Here is a 19,473-nt window from a genome sequence, read left to right as displayed (position 1 = left end):
GTCAGGTTTTCAAAATTACTTTTAGAGAAGAAGAAAAAACATAGAAAATTCCAAGTTTAAAATGTTTTAGAAAGATCTGAGTTAGCAGGAGGAACCAGAACATGAAAAGGGAGATATTAAATTGTTTTTAATGACTTCAAGCAGTGACATTACCCAAACGTTTTTTTGCATAACTCAAAGCTCCAAGGTAATATCAGTTCACCAGGATCATACCTACTCTTCATGTAAGAGAATATTTTATTTTAGCAGTAAACTTCATTTACATTCCTTTAACTAGACTTTTCTTGTTGCAAGCAGAAAGGAAGGTGTGTTTTAGCTTGTGTATGTGTGTTTCTTTGTCTGTGTGTGCGCGCGCGTGCGTGTGTGTGTGTGTGTGTGTGTGTGTGTGTTTCTGTGTGTGCTCACTCTCCCACCTGGGAGCTGTAGGAAAACTCCAACAGAATTTGCTATCAAAAGAAACAATATAGAATTCTAAGGAAGGTCATTCTCTGGTTAGTCATATCTCATATTGAGCTATCCTCATTCAATTCACTTTGTAGTGTTATTAATGCAATATAATGAAATTTAGAAATAGATAAAATCTCTAGTTTTTAAAATTATCTAGCTTGAGTCCCTCATGCTATGGTAATAGGGTAAGAATTAGAACCCAAATCTTCTGAGTCTTCATTAAAGATGCTTTCTCGGGCAGCTAGGTGGCGTAGTGGATAAAGCACCGGCCTTGGAGTCAGGGGTACCTGGGTTCAAATCAGGTCTCAGACACTTAATAATTACCTAGCTGTGTGGCCTGGGCAAGCCACTTAACCCCATTTGCCTTGAAAAAAAAAGATGCTTTCTCTTACTTGTTTATGCTAGAAAATAATCAGGTAAGCTAGTAAAGAAGCAACTGTTTAGTAAGCACTTAGAATGGGCCAGACCTTGTGTTAAGCCTCTGACAAATATTTCTTTTTATATTCACAAGAACCCTGGAAGATAGGTGTGATTACCCCTATTTTGCAACTGAGGAAAACAGTGATTAAATGACTTACCCATGACTACACTTTATAATGGAGAATTGGCATAATCCAGTGACTTGACCAAAGCTACTCAGACAGGTGGGTCATAGGTAGAGTTCTCATTTCCCATGCCAGCAGTAGATTTAATTTTGGTTAATTAGCATACTTTGGGGAGGTAATGGGACATAAAGGAAAAGAGCATGATTTTTTGGAATCACAATTTGACTCTGATGCCTATTACTTCTGTGACTTTGAACAAATCATTTAACTTAGTTTTCTTATCTGTAAAATGAAGGTAATGGAGTATACAGCTTTCCCTTGAAGTCTTTTTCCAGTTCTAGATTTTTTGATCCTTAACCAAGGGTCAGAGAGACTTTGTAATTAGACAGAGACAGGATTTGAAACCAGGTCTTACTACTTAAGGCTGTCCTAGCTTTTTTACCCAGCTCCTCCTTGTTTATCCCCCAGCCTTTTCATCATCTTCTCAGCACCTCTGTCTTGCACTGCCTTTGCTCAGCTCATTCCCACACTCTTTCCAGGGTTCACTGGAATGGGTCAGGTAAATACAGAATTTAAGAATTACAAGGGATCTCAATATTTATCTAAGTGTAAATAACAACTCTTTCTCTTCTGTCCAGAAACTCCATGGGTCTTTCCCTTCCAGGCTGATGTTTTTGAGAAGGCAAACTAGGTCCTCTTTTCCCTCAATTCATACCTAGCTTTTGAATTTGAGCCTGAAAAAGACTTTAGTTTAAAAAGACCAAGGTCTTCCACTGCATCCTGGGCTAGTCACTTAATCCTATTTGGCTGTTTCCTTATGAACTAGAGAAGGCGATGGCAAACTATGCCGTTATCTTTGCCAAGAAAACCCCAAAACAGGATATGGAGAGAAAGACACAACTAAAATGATTGGACAACAACAAAGTGAAAGGATAGGCTAGCCCCTATCAATAAATGAACGAGTATTTATTAAGAGCTTATTATGTGCCAGAACTCAGGTACTCCTGACTCCAGGGCCAGTGCTCTATCCATTGTGCCACCTACCCAGCCACCCCTTTTTATTTCTTAATAAGTGAGGCATAGGAAAGAGAGAATTTAAAAGTGAAAATAAAATTGAATTTTAAAAATTATATAATTGAAAAATTATGTTTTTTGCAAGTACAATATAATCTTTTTTTTTTAATGTTGAGATTTCTGCAGTGGCCCAGAGACATAAAATGAATGGCAATCATTTTAAAGGCAGTTGGGTGGTACAGGGTATAATGAGTTGAATCTGGGCCTGGAGTCAAGAAGATGAGTTCAAATCTGGCCTCAGATGTTAACTAGTTGTGTGATCCATGGCAAATCAATTAACCTCTCTGGTTGCTCTGTATCCTCAACAGTAATATGGGCATAATAATAGTACCTACCTTCCAGGGTTGTTGTGAGGACTAAATGAAATATTTGTAAAGTACTTAGTACAGTGTCTGACTTCCTAGCTCACAGGATTAGTGTGAGGATTTGCAATGTAGTAGAAAGATCTCAGATGGAGACTCAGAAAACTTAAACGTTATGCTTCCTCTCTCCCTTTTCCAAGGTCAGAAAGGTAGTGATTCTTTAGTAGAAAGAATTCTAAACTTGAATCATTGTGTGACTCTCAGCTCTAAGAATGTGTGATTCAATTTATGTGGAACCGATCAACATTCATTAGGGTATGCTCTACATAAGATTTCTTTTACCACTTAGCCTCTTGATCAAACTAAAGTATTCTAAATTTCTCAATCAGGGGACAATATTCCTTTCCTTTTCACTTTATACCAGCAAGACCAAATTTATAAATGATTGATTTTCAAATGAACCAGACACGTTGCCTTCCCACACCTCCACAACCCCAGAAATTGCTGCTCTAGCCTGAAAATTCAGTTTTCTCACACTATTGGATGCTTTCTCCTCACTTATCTTCCATTGCCTAAATATGCACCAGTTAGAAACTTTGGGTGGGTGGGTGGGTATAATAAGCATTTCCTTTTTTTTTCTTTTTAAAGCAAATACCTCTATTAGATCATCTTTTCTGCATTTCCATGGGATCACAGATTTAAAGAGAACTTAGGCATCAACTAGTCCAATTCTCTCATTTAATTACAGGACAATCATTCACATATCAGAATAACTAAGTTCAAATTGTTTTCCTCCTAACATATAGCTGAGATCAGGAATCTTGTGCAAAGACTGGTGTTGCAATTAGAGAGAGGAAATGAGAAATAAATAATATTGGGTCATGAAACATTTTGAAAGAGAAGGCATAGGGGGCAGCTAGGTGGCACAGTGGAAAGAATACCTGCCCTGGAGTCAGGAGTACCTGAGTTCAAATACAGCCTCAGACACTTAATAATTACCTAGCTGTGTGGCCTTGGGCAAGTCACTTAACCCCACTTGCCTTGCAAAAACCTTAAAAAAAAGAGAAGGCATACATGAGTAGTGTAATGCAAGCAAAGAGTTTAAATCAAAGAGATGAGACATTGGGTGCTTCTGCAAATGGTCTGCAAATGGAACAACATGGGTTTGGGGAAGGATGGAAAAAATAAGATAGGAAAAGTGCTAGAGATAATGTTGACCTTTTGCAAACATTTGCCTAGGCTGATCCAATATACAAGGAAAGAAGATAAAAAATCTTCTTCCTTTCCTCCTCCTCCTCTTCCTCCAGCTACTGCTCCTCCTCTTTTTTATAAGTTAATTTGATTACTATGGACTCACCTAGGGATCAGGTTAGGGACTTGTTTAATTTTTTTTTTCCTTTGGATAGCATCTCCTAGAAGACTTCGGGGCTACAAAGAATATGAATTTTGAAAGCAATTTCCACGGTATAGGAGCCCCTGTGAAAGTTACTGGGTTCACAATCAAGACTGAGATGATTTCAGAAGAATGGTGGCAAAGGGAAAGGTTTCTTCACAGCTTCACTTGCTCCAGCACCCAGAAAAGAAGTTTCCTGTTTCAAACCAACAGATTTGACCAGAAAAGTGATAAGGGCTCCTAACTAAGCCAATGAAGGACAAAGTACAGAGGGAAGTGGGATAAGATTCAGATCCTACAAGTTTAGGGAAGAAAAGGAAGGGAGTAAGCATTTACATAATATATAGAGAAGTTAAATAACTGGTGCAAGGTTGTATAGATAGGAAATACCAGAACTGGGATTTGAACCAAGGTCCCCTGACTCCAAATATAATTTTCTTTGTTACAACATGATATCTCTCACATTCTACTTTCTAGAGGTGTGATCAACAAACAACTTCTGAAATTGCTACTGAGACTCACTGTCTGTCTGATTGGTGTATCCTTTTTTTAAAATTTATGTTTACTTTATTTTTGTACAAATGATGTTTTTATACATTATTAAAATATTCTTGCTTAAGAGTAAACATAATACCCCCTCCACTCAAAAAATATAGACCCTCATGAGCCATAAAGAGAAAAAATAAAATTAAAATTAAAAAATAATAATAGTAGGGGCAGTTAAGTGGCACATTGGACAGAGCACTGGCCCTGGAATCAGGAGCACCCAAGCCCAAATCTGGCCCCAGAAACCCAACAATCACCCAGCTGTGTGACCCTGGGGAAGCCACCCCAACCCCACTGCCCTGAAAACCCCCCAAAATTAAAATTAAATTATAATAATAATAATAATTATTATTATTATTATTATAGTAGGGGTGGCCAGGTAGCTCAGTGGACAGAGCAATGGCCCCAGAGTCAGAAGCACCCAGGTCCAAATCCAGTCTCAGACACCCAACAATCACCGAGCTGTGCAAAAGTCACCCAACCCCATCCACCCCACAAATGCCCCCAAAATAATAATAATAATAATAATAATAATAATAATAATAATAATAATAATAAATGTGCTTCAGTCTGTGTTCTAACACCACCAACTCTGTTGTGGGTGGATCACATTCTTTAGGATAAGTCCATCACAAAAGCTACTTCCATAATTTTCCACTGTTGCCATTTCTGATCACAACTTCCTCCATTTGTACTTCCCCACTACCATGTACCATATTTTTTCTCTCCTTTCACTCTGTCCTTCTTAAATGTGCTGTAGGGTGCCAGGGGCCAAGAAGCCCCCATAAAAAGAGCAAACAAATTCCGGACATGCCAGGGGCCAAGAAGCCCCCATAAAAAGAGCAAACAAATTCCAGATATGCCAGGGGCCAAGAAGCCCCCATAAAAAGAGCAAACAAATCCCAGACATACCAGGAGCCAAGAAGCCCCCTGTCAGATAAGATAAAACGAGCAAACAAATTTCCAGGTGTACCAAGGGCCAAGATAAAGGAAAGTCACCCTCCATTATCAAGAATAAACTGACCACAGACTATCCCTTCTCTCAGGCCAAGGCATACCAACTCCACCCCTAAGCTAATCCCCTTGTTCCTTCTCTACAATATAAGCATGTATTTTCTAAAATAAACTCAGACCCTATCCACCATCCTTGGGTCTCACTCTCCTTATTCTCACCCATTCCATTTCAGGCTGGGTCCTCCTCGACACCCTACTTTTCTGCCCCGCGGGTCGGGGCACGTGGCGCCCATCGTGTGGCTCGAGGCACGGACTCTTGCCAGGCAGACCCCGTAAAGAAGAATCGTCGCGACCCCCTCTGATCGCTCCGGAGAGCCCCACGAACAGGTAAGTGACGTCTGCCTCATTCTTTTCTCATGGGTTCCAAGCTGTCTAAAGAACAGGTCTTTATACGGGACCTTAAACTGGCACTTAAAGACAGGGGAGTTAAAGTAAAGAAAAAGGATCTTGTTAGATTCTTCCTTTTTATAGATGAAGTATGCCCGTGGTTTCTGGTAACAGGACCTGAGATCCACCCAGACAAATGGCAGAAAGTAGGAAGAGATCTTAATCAGAAATTGAAAATAGAAGGACCCGATGCCGTCCCTGTTTCAGCCCTTTCTTACTGGGGTCTTATAAGAGACATAGTGGAAAGCGCAACCAGGGACCCCACAAAAAAACAGCTTCTTTTAGTTGCAGAGTCCTGCCTTCGCCCTCTTTCGCGTACAGCCTCTATAAAGTCTTTGAAAGAAGAGGAAGCGAAACCCCCTAAAACTCCAGCTAGATCTCCCTCAGCAGCTATTGAAATCCCCCCAAGCAAATCCCTCTATCCTCCTCTCCCTTCTGAGATAACACCAGCAGAGGAGCCCATAACCTGCCCAGTGTTTACAAGAAATAAGAATCTCCAGTCCAGTCCAGAGATGGACCCAGACTCAGAGCCTCTAGACCCAGGCAATGAGGCAGAACTTGAGGAAGAAGCTGCTAGATATAATAACCCAGACTGGCCCCTAGCCTCCGCTCCCCCTCCATACCTAACTGCCCCTGCCCTCCTGCCCCTGGGACCTAATATGACCACACTCAATAAGGCACGGGAGCAACTATCCGTGCAAGTAAAAGAACTCCGTGAGGTTTTAGATCTCCAAACACAATATGCGCAGCTCTCCAGTGAGTTGTCTGCCCTACAGGATTCATTACAAAGGTCCCTTAAAATCCCCCTCTTAAAAAACCAGTTTAATTCAAAAACCAGAAGTGTAAGCAAAACAAAACAGAGACACTCTAAGGCAGAAGCTGCCATGAATTATAAAAAACAAATGGCATTCCCTGTCATGACAAGATCCCGCCAAGATGATAGTGACCCTGATGCAGGAGAGGCTGAGCCCCCCGAGTCTTCCCATAGCGAAGAAGAGGAAGAGGAGAATAGGAGCAGGGAAGATGAAAGGGAAGTGGCAGATCGTCAAGGGGAACAAAAATCACTAAATTATAGAAAAATCCACTTCAAAAACTTGAAAGACTTACATACAGCTGTTAAGACCTATGGGCCTAATGCCCCCTTTACTCTCTCAGCACTAGAAGCCATCCCCCGTGGGGGACATCTTCTCCCCTCCGAGTGGCTCAGGGTTGTCCAGGCAGTACTTACACGAGGACAGTTCCTCACCTGGAAGGCTGATTTTTTTGATCGTTGTCAAACCATTGCTTCAACTACCTATAAAACTTCTAAGGGAGCTTATGAAAAACTCACAGGGCAGGGCAAGTATGCTAGTGAAACCCGGCAGTCCCGTCTCCCAGTTGGATTGCTTGCTCAGGCAGCTAGTGCTGCCATTTCTGCCTGGCGGGCCCTTCCCAACACTAGCTCCCCTTTTGCACCCCTCAATAAAATCGTCCAAGGAAACCAGGAGGAATTCTCAGAATATGTAAGCAGGCTCCTGGAAGCTACAGAGAGGACCCTAGGGCAGGAAGCGGCTGATGACCAGCTTGTTAGACGCTTAGCCTATGAGAATGCCAATGCCACTTGCCGCTCCATTTTACGGGGAAAATGGAGAAACAAAACCTTAGATGAAATGATAAGGCTCTGTAGAGACATAGACCCCCTTACGCAGGCAGTTCATTTAGCTGTTGGGGCAGCCCTTCAGCACTCTGACCAATCTAAGACCTGTTTTAGGTGTAGCCAGGAAGGCCACTTTGCCCGCCAATGCCCAATTACCAACAACAACACAGGAGGTTTTTTCCAAAGACCTAATCAACCACAGACCCTCTGCCCCAGATGTAGGAAAGGAAAGCACTGGGCCAACACCTGTCGATCCACCACCAATGCTGAAGGCCAACCCATTGTCCCATTTCCGGGAAACGGCAAGAGGGGCCAGCCCCGGGCCCCTCAAACAACCCCCAACCCGCAAGCCTCGGGGAACAGCTTGCCCACCTACCATTACGCAGACCCACCACAGGGAACGCAGGGGTGGACTTGTGTTCCTCCTCCTGTACAATATTAAACCCTGAGGATGGTCCCAGTATGATCCCCACTGGTGTCTATGGCCCCCCCCCTCAGGGATTCCTTTTTCTTATAATTGGCCATGCCTCCTCCACTTTGGGTGACCTTATTGTCCACCCCTCCCTTATAGACAATGATTATACGGGAGAAATTAGAATAATGGTGTCCGCTCTTAATAACTTCATCACTATTCAGAAAGGACAACGCCTTGCCCAAGCACTCCCGCTCCCCCTGCAAACCCAATATTCAACAGTTACACAAAGGAGGGGAGCTTCCAACCCAGGGTCTTCAGATGTTTTTTGGGCTCAAACCATTTCACAGGAACGCCCTACACTTAAATTAACCATTCAGGGCCGGATCTTTTCTGGCATACTAGATTCTGGGGCGGACTCCACAGTCCTCTCCAAAGAAAGTTGGCCGCCCTCCTGGCCTCTTCAGCCCTCTATGACCCACCTACAAGGAATAGGACAATCTCAAAATGCCCTACAAAGTTCTCAATGGCTCCCCTGGAAAGATGAGGAAGGAAATGTAGGTACTGTTCGACCCTATGTAGTCCCTGGCCTCCCTGTTAACCTCTGGGGAAGAGACATTCTCTCCCAAATGGGAGTCATTATGTTCAGCCCTAATTTTACAGTAACCAGCCAGATGCTTGCTCAAGGATTTCTCCCTGGACAAGGTCTTGGAAAAGAAAAGCAAGGTCAACCGTTCCCTTTGCAAATTACAGGAAAAACAGGGCGCTTAGGATTAGGGTTTGAAAACCATTTTTTATAAGGGCCACTGGTCCCCCTGCACTACAGGCGGAAAAAATATCATGGAAAGATGACCATCCCGTCTGGATTGACCAGTGGCCCCTTCCTAAGGCTAAATTGGATGCAGCCTTTAGATTAGTGCAGGAACAATTAGATGCAGGACACATCGAACCTTCTGTGTCCCCCTGGAACACCCCCATTTTTGTCATCCGAAAACGCTCAGGTAAATGGCGACTTTTACATGACCTCAGAGCGGTTAATAAAACTATGATCCCCATGGGGGCAATGCAACCCGGTCTTCCCTCGCCTGTAGCCATCCCTGAAGGTTTTACCAAGGTAGTTATTGACCTCAAAGATTGTTTTTTCTCAATCCCTCTCCATCCCGCTGACTGTAAACGCTTTGCCTTTAGCCTGCCCATCACCAATTGCCGTGGCCCATTCCCACGCTTTCAATGGAAAGTCTTACCCCAGGGCATGACCAATAGCCCTACACTCTGCCAAAAGTACGTAGCCCAGACTATTGACCCCTTTAGGATACAATATCCCTCACTCTATATCATCCATTATATGGATGATATCCTCCTTGCGGGACCTACAGAAAAAGAATTGGTAACTATCTCTCAGAAACTTATAGAGGCACTAGAAAAAAGAGGACTCCGGATCTCCCCGGAAAAAGTTCAGACCCGACCCCCCCAGTTATTTCTTGGATTTGAACTTTTTACTAACAAAATCTTGACCCAGAAAGCCCATATTCGTATTGATCATTTGAATTCCCTCAATGATTTTCAGAAATTACTAGGAGACATCAATTGGCTCCGACCCTATTTAAAACTAACAACAGGGGAATTAAAGCCATTATTTGACATCTTAAAGGGAGACCCAGAGCCCACCTCCCCACGCTCCTTGACACCAGAAGCCCGCTCAGCCCTGATGCTAGTCGAGCAAGCCATAAAAAACCAACACATAGGATATTATAGCCCTGAAAAGCCTCTCTGGCTTTTGCTCTTTTCCACAAATCTCTCTCCCACTGGCCTGCTTTGGCAAAATCATCCACTTTTTTGGATACACATGCCAGCCACCCCCACCAAAATTCTCCCATCATACCCACACCTCACTGCTGACCTCCTTAAAGGAGGAAGAGAAGCTGCAGTAAGACTCTTTGGCAAAGAACCTGATCGCATCATTTGCCCATACACAGCATCACAAATAAATTGGCTCCTATTGAACGATGATGACTGGGCTGTGAGCTGTATCTCATTCCCGGGAGTCATAGACAATCACTACCCCCCTGACAAACTTATTCAGTTCCTGCAAATAACACCTGTAGTCTTCCCCAAAATAACTAAAAGGACACCCCTCAAGGAGGCCCATCTCATCTTCACAGATGGCTCAGCATCTGGGAAAGCCGCAGTGAGCGTAAATGGGAAGATCACCTCCCTCACCTTCCCATACACCTCAGCACAACTTGTAGAGCTTGCTGCGATCATCTGGGCTTTTGAGGCAGTCCCTGATCCTTTAAATCTGTACACAGATAGTGCCTACGTTGCCCACTCGGTACCCCTTTTAGAAACTGTCCCTTATATACGACCATCTACCAATGCCTCCCCTCTCTTTGCCAAGTTACAGTTGCTCATACTTTCCAGAAGTCAACCCTTTTTCATTGGTCATATTCGTGCCCATTCTGACCTCCCAGGCCCCCTGACAGAAGGGAACGCACAAGTGGACCGGGCAACTCAAGACCCATTTTTAGGAAAAGGAACAGGTTTCTGTGGGGTAGCTTATGAGCCTGTGTTGCTGTGTCCCCTAGAGGCTGCCACGCGGGCCCACAAGCTGCACCACCTAAACTCACAGACACTCAGGCTTAAATTTGGCATAACCAGGGAACAAGCAAGACAAATTGTCAAACAGTGCCCAGGGTGTCTTGTCCTGCTCCCAGAGCCACACCTCGGAGTCAATCCCCGGGGGTTGGTTCCTGGTGAAGTCTGGCAGATGGATGTCACCCACTATGCACCTTTTGGAAAGCTTAAGTACATCCATGTTTCTATCGACACCTTCAGTGGGTTTATTTTTGCCACCCCCCAGAGCGGTGAAGCTACCCGCCATGTTATTAACCATGTTCTGGCCACCTTGGCCACACTCCCCAACCCTAAGATCATTAAAACAGACAATGGTCCCGGATATGCAAGCGCCTCCTTCCGTAACTTCTGTCAGAGTTTGGGTATCAAACATATTACAGGAATTCCTTATAACCCTCAAGGACAGGGCATTGTAGAAAGAGCCCACCAAACGCTCAAAAACATGATTACTAAATTACAGAAAGGGTCAGAGACACTCTACCCCAAGATTAATAATGCTAAAACCATTCTTAACCATGCCCTCTTTGTCCTCAATTTCCTCTCCCTTGATGCTAATGCCAAATCTGCAGCAGATCGCCTTTGGCATCCCACTACTGAACACAACTATGCACAGGCCATGTGGAGAGATCCCATCTCCAACAAATGGCAAGGACCTGACCCAGTACTTATCTGGGGTAAAGGACATGCCTGTATTTATGATTCATCAGCTCAAAATGCTAGATGGCTGCCCGAGCGTCTAGTAAAACTACATAATCCACCCAGGGAACCCCCTGAGAAATCTCCCTCTGTGCTCTCTTGTAGATAAGGGATCCAGCATGAAGGCCCTCGTCTTATGCCTGCTCTTACCGCTATCCTGCTCATACAGACTACTCAACTATACCTGGTCCGTTGAAGACTCCTGAGGCTCCCGTGTTTGGAGCACATCTAAAGTAGATTCAACCACCCCATGGCCCCCTCTATACCCCGACCTTTGTCAACTCTCGCAATACGATTCAGGATGGAGTGTGATGTGGGGCCCATATGCGGGACCCACTGGATGCCTCACTAAAGACCGAAGAGGAAAGCTTGCCAGCCTATCCTTCTATGTATGCCCCGGATATGCACGGACCCACCCACGTTGCGGCCGACCGGCAGATTATTTCTGCAAACAGTGGGGTTGTGAAACAACAGGTACTGGGTACTGGATAAAACACTCAGAAACAGACTTTATAACAGTCGCCGCCAACTATAGCCTCACTCAGAATTCTTGCCAGACTAACAACCAATGGTGCAACCCCCTGGAAATTCAGTTTACTGCGAAAGGGAAAGAGGCACGCGGATGGGAAAGGGGATATACCTGGGGACTCCGATTATATAAGTCTAAATATGACCCTGGAACTATATTCACCATCAAACTCACCCAAACCATCCCCACACCCTCCCAACCGGTGGCCATTGGGCCTAATGCTAACATCTATAATACCAGACCCTTGGACCAACCTACTCCCAGCACCCCTGTCTCCCTTGACACCGTCCCTTATAGACCCACTCTCCAGGCTAGCGGTCCCTCTACTGCCCATATCATACTTACCCTCATTAATGCCTCTGTGCAAGCTTTGACCCAGATACAGAATTCTTCATTGGAAGAATGCTGGATCTGCTATTCCTCTTCCCCACCCTTCTATGAAGGTATTGCTCAATTCGGGAACATCACATACTCCAACAGAACAGATGATCTCAGATGGGGCACTGGGGAATCCCAAGGCCTCACTCTTGCAAAAATCTCCAGTCAGGGAAATTGTCTCCTTGGCCCGCAAATGCTCCCCCCTCTTCAGCTAGACACAGTATGTAACCAAAGTACCCTTATTAATACTTCCTATAGATATGCTGTAGCCCCTCCTAATACCTATCTTGCCTGCTCCTCAGGACTAACCACCTTTGTGGACACCAAACAATTCCTTGAGAAAAAGGACTATTGTGTCCTTGTCTCCCTTTTTCCTCACCTAACTGTCCACTACCCGGAGGAATTCCTCCAATTTTGGGAACATGGAAGGTGTACCCTTATCAGAGACAAAAGAGAACCCCTAACAGCAGTTACACTCGCAGTCCTGATTGGACTTGGGTTTGTTGGCTCTGGTACAGGTATTGCCTCCTTAGTTTCCTCCAATGCACAGTACACCCAGCTTAGCTCTGCTATTGATAAGGATCTCTCAGAACTTCAAGCAGGGTTAAAACACCTAAAAGATTCTGTTGCCTCTCTAGCTGAAGTAGCATTACAAAATAGACGCGGTCTTGATTTGTTATTTTTACAACAGGGGGGACTCTGCGCGGCACTAAAGGAAGAATGCTGTTTTTTTAAGGATAAACTTGGCCTGGTAGAAGACAGTCTGCAAAGGGTTAAGGATAACCTGGAAAAAAGAAAAAGGGAGAGAGAGAAAGGTGAGGGATGGTATAAAAATTGGTTTTCCACATCCCCCTGGCTCTCTACTCTGCTCCCAAGCCTTCTAGGCCCATTAATTGGCTTCCTAATTCTAATTTCTTTTGGACCATGGGCCTTCAGGAGACTGACCAACTTTATCAAATCCCAAATTGACTCAGCCCTTGGAAAACCAGTTTCGGTCTTATACCACCAATTGAAAAGCCAAGGGTCCTGTGAGGACCTCCAAATGGAACCCTTGAGGTTCGCTGCTCTTACACCTCGCCCACCTTGGTATGCGCGCATCTGCTCAAGGAAAGGCACCCCCTAAGGGCTGCAGTGATACCCAATGACGGGATTTAGTGCAACTCCATGACTTGGGAACATCAGATCCTACAGGAGATAACAAGGACCTCGCTAAGGTCCCCTCCTGGTCACGGATACCAAGCATGAAAAACAAGTTGCATAGCCTAAGACAGGGATCCTGCCCATAAATTTAATACAAAAATGGGGGACATGCCAGGGGCCAAGAAGCCCCCATAAAAAGAGCAAACAAATTCCGGACATGCCAGGGGCCAAGAAGCCCCCATAAAAAGAGCAAACAAATTCCAGATATGCCAGGGGCCAAGAAGCCCCCATAAAAAGAGCAAACAAATCCCAGACATACCAGGAGCCAAGAAGCCCCCTGTCAGATAAGATAAAACGAGCAAACAAATTTCCAGGTGTACCAAGGGCCAAGATAAAGGAAAGTCACCCTCCATTATCAAGAATAAACTGACCACAGACTATCCCTTCTCTCAGGCCAAGGCATACCAACTCCACCCCTAAGCTAATCCCCTTGTTCCTTCTCTACAATATAAGCATGTATTTTCTAAAATAAACTCAGACCCTATCCACCATCCTTGGGTCTCACTCTCCTTATTCTCACCCATTCCATTTCAGGCTGGGTCCTCCTCGACACTCCACTTTTCTGCCCCGCGGGTCGGGGCAGTAGGGTAGCTGAGTGACACAGTAGACTAATCACTGTCCCTGGGGCTAAGAAGCCTCAAGCCCATATACCATCCCTAAGGCCCAGCAACCACCCAGCCCTGTGGTCCCAGACAGGCCATCCAATTCCAGCCCCTTGCAAGGAATATATAGGTTATAATTGACCACTGTCCTCCATGGTCCACCCTCTTCTCCATCACTCACATCCTCCCCCCATCGCCCTGTCCCCCTTCTCTCCTTCTTATTCTAGATGTCTATACCCCATTGAGTATATATGCTGTTTCCTCTCTGAACCACCTCTGATGAGAGTGAAGGTTCCCTCATTTCCCCTCACCTTCCCCCGCTTCCAAATCACTGCAGTAGCTCATTGTAATAAAAAAAAACTTATAATGAATTATCTTAGCATGTTCTACCTCTCCTTTCTCTTACTCTCATTACATTTCCCTTTTAGCCATTGACTCCATTTTTACAATACATATCTTCAAAAAGCTCCTTCTACCTGCTCTATTAAATGAGAAGTTTCCTATGAGTATTATCAGTATTGTTTGTCTATGCAGGAAATCATGTAGTTCATCATCATTAAGTCTCTCATATTTTACCCTTCTCCTCCTCTCTCTATGCTTCACCTGAGTCCTGTACCCAAAGATCAAACTTTCTGTTCAGCTCTGGCCATTCCAACAGGAACTTTGAAATTCCCCTGGTTCATTGAAAGTCCATCTTTTTCCCTGGAAGAGGACGTTCAGTTTTGCTGGGTAGTTGATTCTCGGTTGCATTCCAAGCTCTTTTGTCTTCCGGGATATTATATTCCAAGCCCTATGAACCTTTAATGTAGTTGCTGCTAAGTCCTGTGTGATCCTGACTACAGCTCCACAATATTTGAATTGTGTCCTTCTGGCTGCTTGTAATATTTTCTCTTTGACTTGGGAGTTCTGGAATTTGGCTATAATATTCCTGGGTTTTTTTTTTAATCTCCAGGGGAGATAGGTGGATTCTCTCAATTTCTATTTTGCCCTCTGCTTCTAGGATATCTGGGAAATTTTCCTGTAGGAATTCTTTAAAAATGATGTCAAGGCTCTTTTTCTGATCATGACTTTCAGGTATCCAAATAATTTTTAAATTATCTTTCGTGAATCTGTTTTCCATATCAGTTGTTTTTTTCAATGATATGTTTCACATTTTCTTATAATTTTTCATTCTTTTGGTTTTGGAGGATTGTGTCCTGACTTCTTGTAAAGTCAGCAGCTTCCTTCAGTTCTAGTCTAGATCTGAAATTTTTCTCAAAGTTTTTTTTTATCTCTTTTTCCATCTGGCCAATTCTGCTTTTTAAAGCATTCTGTGCCTCAATAACTTTTTGAACTGTTTTATACATTTGGCCTAAGCTGGTTTATAACATGCGATTTTCTTCAGCATTTTTTTGGATCTCATTGACTAAGCTGCTGACTTCTTTTTCATGTTTTTCCTGCATCTCTCTCATTTCTTTTCCCAATTTTTCTTCTATCTCCCTCACTTGTTTTTCAAAAACCTTTTTTGAGCTCTGTCATAGCCTCAGCCCAATTTCCCTTTTTTCTTGGAGTCTTTAGATGCAGGAGCTTGGATTCCCTCATCTTCAGATTGAGTATTTTGATCCTTCTTGGGATCATAGACAAAGTATTTCTCAATGGTGCTCCTCTTTTTTCTCTATTTACTCATTTCCCCAGCCTGTGCCTGGTCTTGGGGTGCTTCCTGAGCTTTTGAGTATTATTGGGACACCCCTCCACCAAGGATCTCAGTGTGTGAAGCTGTGTCCTCCCTCCTGGTCTGTGAACGACCACAAGCGCACCCCTCTGCCACGGGGTTGAGGTGGGGGGCCCTGCTGTTTTATGGGGGGTCTAGACTATGATCAGCATCTGAATGTGGTCAGAGCCCCAGAGTCCTGTTCCAGGGACAGACAACAGACCTCGTAAGTCTTTTCCACTCCCCTACCTAGGCTGAGTACTCAAGGCTGAGTTTCCTGTGGGTTCCTGCTCCCTGGCTCTGCCTGCTTCCAGTTCCTGGATCTGAGCTGCCATGGTCATGCTGCTCGCTGAGTGCCCTGAGGGCTGGGCGGAGGTCCCCCTGCTGATCTTCCAAGTTGTACCCAGTGCTCCCCAGGGTGTAGGTCAGGAAACTGGTCCTGCTGCCATGAGCCATAGCTCCCAGCACCCTGGGGCTGCCTCTAGGAGGCTGAAGTTCCTTCACTCTGGCAGGCCAACCCCTCTAACCTCGTGGAGAGGAGTTTTTCTGTTATTTTCCTGGTTACCTTGGGCTGAAGAACTGCCTCACTGGATCTTTCTGTGGCTTCTGTCTCTCAAAAATTTAGTTATAGTCCTTATTTCATAAGTTTTGAGAAAGAGCACCTAAGGGAATATCTCTTCCCATCCCCATCTTGGCTCCACCCCTTGATTAGTGTATCCTTAACACAGTCCACTCCAGTAGGCCAAACTGACTCCAATCATCTAGCCATCTCTTCAACAGATTGCCTCTCTGAATTTCTCCCTTCTCTCTTCTCTCCCCCTAAACTTTGCAGTTTGGGGACCATATCAGGCCTAATAGAAAGGACATGCCAATCAACTCTCCTACAGTTCTGTGACTCTGAATCCATTCACCATCTTGCAACATTTCTAACCAAAATACCCTGATCACCCTACCTTTTCATGTGCCATCTCCTACAACTAGAATGTGAATTCCTTGAGAGGCATTTTTTGTATCTGTATTTCCAGGGCTTAAAACAATGCTTGACCCATACTAAATTCTTAAAAAAATTTTTTCATTTTTTCAGTCATTTGATAGAAGAAGAGTGACTGGAAGTGGGGACTGAACTGGAATATGTGATGGACAACACCACATATGTCCAGACTGACATTAGAACCTATAATGTAACATTATAATAAATGGATAAAAGACAACAATCAATTGTCCTGAGAATCCTGACTGAAAACAGACAGTTTGGCTAAATAGTCACAGTGTTTTGTGATGAGAATACATATAATCTTTATTTCTTTATGAAAAATCAATTGGCTCTTGAATTAAAATCCAACCTCAGACACTTAATATTTACTTAGCTGTGTGGCAAGTCACTTAACTCCATTGTCTTGCAAAAACCAAAAAAAAAAAAAAAAGAAAAAGAAAGTCAAATGACTCAATCTCTTTCCAGATTTTGTCAGTGAGGTTCTAAGGGCTCCTTATGTAGCCCAGCTCAGACTTTGTGACAAATGGCTCAGATATCCCCCTGCAAGGGCAGTGCCTCCGAGAGTACATCTTTTTTTTTAAGTTTTTTTGCTAGGCAATGGGGTTAAGTGGCTTGCCCAAGGCCACACAGCTAGGTAATTATTAAATGTGTGAGGCTGGATTTGAGCTCAGGTACTCCTGACTCCAGGGCTGGTGCTCTATCCACTGCGCCACCTAGCCGCCCCTCGAGAGTGCATCTTGTCTGTCATTGGGATTGTGGTTTGACAAGGGGTCCCTTCCATCTTCAGTGCCTTTGAAGTGTAGGGCAGGGAAATCAAGCTGGATCTGGAGGTCATCCAATATCTAACTGAGAGCAAAGTCCAGACCATTGCTGTGGATACTGAAAGATTGTGAGAATCAGAAGACCTTGGATTTTAATGGCCGTATTAAAATTCTTGTGGGGCCTGAGACACTGGAAAGAGTCATGAATGTGATTGGACAGAAATCCTCTATCAATGAAAGAGGCCTAATCAAAACCAAACAGTTTGCTGCTATTTATACTGAGGTTTCTGAGTTCATAGAGATGACCATGAAGCAAGAATTCTTAGTCACTGGCATCAGAATTGTGGATCTTTTAAGCTCCTATGCAAAGGGTGCCAAAATTGGTCTGTTTAGTAGAACTATGATGAGTAAGGCCATATTGCTTATGTAGTTAACAATATTGCTAAGGTCCATGATGGTTATTCTGTGTTTGCTAATGAACCCAAGAGGACCATGACTTATACCATGAGGGGACTGAGCCTGGTGTCATCAATCAAAAGGGTGTTACTTCTAATGTAGCATCCATATATAGCCAGATGAATGAATTACTGGGTGTATGGGTCCAGGTAACCTTGACTAGCCTCATTGTGGATGAACTTCAGGAACCAAGAAGGTTAAAATATATAGTTTTCTATTGATAATATCTTCTAATTAATTCACTTTGGTTCTGACGTATCTGCTTTACTAGACAGAATCACCTCTGCTATGGGTTACCAGCCTGCTTTGGCCACTGCTATTAGCATCATGCAGGAAAGAATTAGAGCAACCAAGAAGGGCTCTATCATCTCTGTGCAAGCCATCTTATGTGTCTGCAGATAATATTAAGTCCCCCTCCTGACATCACCTTTGCCCACTTAAATGGGAATGAGCACTATGATGCTGCCTATAGCATATGAAAGATCCTGTAGGACATCCTTAGAATCCTTGGTATGCATGAGTCTAAAGAAAACAATACTTACTTATTCCCAGAAAATTCAGTATTTATTGTTACAGTCATTCTAGGTTGCTGAGATATTTAAAGAATATATGGGAAAGTTGGTATTCCTGAAAGAAACATCAAACCATTCCAACAGATCTTGGCAAATCAGTGTGATCAATTCCCAAACCTTCTATGTGGTAAGACTCATTGAAAAAGCTGTGACAGAAATATCACTACTGGGTCTATACCCTGAAGAAATGATGAACAAGGGTAAAAACATCACTTGTACAAAAATACTCATAGCAGCCCTATTTGTGGTGGCAAAGAAATAGAAATCAAGTAAATGTCCTTCAATTGGGGAATGGCTTAGCAAACTGGTATATGTATGTCATGGAACATTATTGTTCTATTAGACTAGGAGGGATGGGAATTCAGGGAAACCTGGAGGGATTTGCATGAACTGATGCTGAGCAAGATGAGCAGAACCAGAAAAAACACTGTACACCCTAACAGCAGTGTGGGGGTGATGATCAACTCTGATGGACTTGCTTATTCCATCAGTGCAACAATCAGGGACAATTTTGGGCTGTCTGCAGTGGAGAATGCCATCTATATCCAGATAAAGAACCATGGAGTTTGAACAAAGTTCAAGGCTATTCCCTTTAATTTAGAAAAAAACAGATATCTTACTGTCTGATCTTGTTATCTCTTATACTGTATGTTTCTTCCTTAAGGAGATTATTTCTCTCTCATCACACTCAATTTGGATCAATGTACAACATGGAAGCAATTGTAAAGACTGACAAATTGCTTTCTGTGGGGGGGGGTGGGGGGGAGGGAAGTAAGATTGGGGGAAAATTGTAAAACTCAAAATAAATAAAAATTTTTTTAAAAAAAGGAAAAAAAGAAAAGAAGAAATCATGAAGGATAGGATTTCAGAAAAGCCTGTAAAGACTTGCATGAATTGATGCAGAGTGAAATGAACAGAAGCAGAAGAACATTATATACACTAATAACACCATGGGGTGATGATCAATTATGATGGACTTGTTTATTTTGGCAGTATAATAATCAAAGACAATTTTAAAAGATTTATGATGAAAAATACTATCCATATTCAGAAAAGGAATTGTAGAGTTTAAATGAAGACCAAAGCTTATTATCTCAATTATGAAAAGCTGTCATATGTATTGTCATTTCCCCTCTCTCATACTTTCTTCCTTCCATTTGCATTTGATTCTTCTCTCATAACATGATCAATATGGATCTATTTTT

General features: G+C 43.4%; 1 pseudogene; it reads left to right on the top strand.

The window, feature by feature from the left end:
• Positions 1 to 11,410: 11,410 nt before the first annotated feature.
• Positions 11,411 to 18,098, top strand: LOC141489309 (ATP synthase F(1) complex catalytic subunit beta, mitochondrial pseudogene; annotated as a pseudogene).
• Positions 18,099 to 19,473: the final 1,375 nt, after the last annotated feature.

The sequence above is a fragment of the Macrotis lagotis genome, chromosome 5, assembly GCF_037893015.1.
Source record: "Macrotis lagotis isolate mMagLag1 chromosome 5, bilby.v1.9.chrom.fasta, whole genome shotgun sequence".
In the NCBI taxonomy this organism is placed as follows: domain Eukaryota; kingdom Metazoa; phylum Chordata; class Mammalia; order Peramelemorphia; family Peramelidae; genus Macrotis; species Macrotis lagotis.
The sequence above is the reverse complement of the archived record's forward strand: the minus strand, read 5'-3'. Positions and strand labels throughout refer to the sequence as shown.